The 794-nt window shown below is 39.2% G+C and overlaps 1 protein-coding gene across 1 annotated transcript in view; it reads right to left on the bottom strand.

Moving 5' to 3' along the window:
* The window catches only part of GTF2F2 (general transcription factor IIF subunit 2), a 159,419-nt gene that overhangs the window by 123,470 nt on the left and 35,155 nt on the right, over positions 1 to 794 (bottom strand). The gene's annotated exons all lie outside the window — the stretch shown is intronic.

The raw sequence follows: 794 nt of genomic DNA, 5'->3' as shown, positions 1-794 counted from the left end.
TACTTGAAAGAACAACTAACAGAAAAAGTATGGTTATGACAGACCCAGACCCAGGTATGTCATAGATATTTCTTTCAAAAATGAATGGAAAATGTCCATTCTTTAAAATAAACCAACTAGTAGTATTTGTTTCTGTTAGTAAAATAAATGTAAAGTTTGAAAACCTTGTACCCACCACCAGCTCCCCAAACGACTTTTCTGAGAAAAGCAATGGTGATGCTAATGAATGTAAATTTTTGAAACCGTATAATGTATCACGTGTCAGTGTTTAAAATAACTGCATAGCTCAGTGAACCAAGAGTCTCCAGATGATGAATATCCGATGTTACAAATTCATGGATGGGTAAAAGATTTATTCCAAGTACAAGGCAGATAAGTAATTTTAATGTAACAAAGTATAAAAGTCTGCAGGCTGGGCGAAGAGGCGGCTCAAGCCTGTAATCCTAGCACTCTGGGACACCAAAGTAAGAAAAGTTCCCTTGAGCTCAGAAGTTCAAGACCAGCCTAAGCAAGAGCAGCACCCTGTCTTTACTACAAATAAAAAATTAGTGGGGTGTCATGGCTGGCACCTGTAGTCCCAGCTACTCAGTGGCTGAGGCATAAGTATCACTTGAGCCCAAGAGTCTGAAGTGGCTATGAGGTAGGTGACAGCAGGGCAACTCTAGCCTGGGTAACAGAGACTGTGGGGTGGGGCGGAACAATTTCCATCACTATACATTTTTATTCAAATACAAACTAATACATTCTAAGATGTGTGTTGGTATATGTTACCAAATTCAAGATATGAAAGTGCA

This window comes from Otolemur garnettii, unplaced genomic scaffold (assembly GCF_000181295.1).
Source record: "Otolemur garnettii isolate 467f Iridium unplaced genomic scaffold, OtoGar3 scaffold00043, whole genome shotgun sequence".
Taxonomy (NCBI): domain Eukaryota; kingdom Metazoa; phylum Chordata; class Mammalia; order Primates; family Galagidae; genus Otolemur; species Otolemur garnettii.
This window is presented reverse-complemented; position numbering and strand designations above follow the sequence as displayed.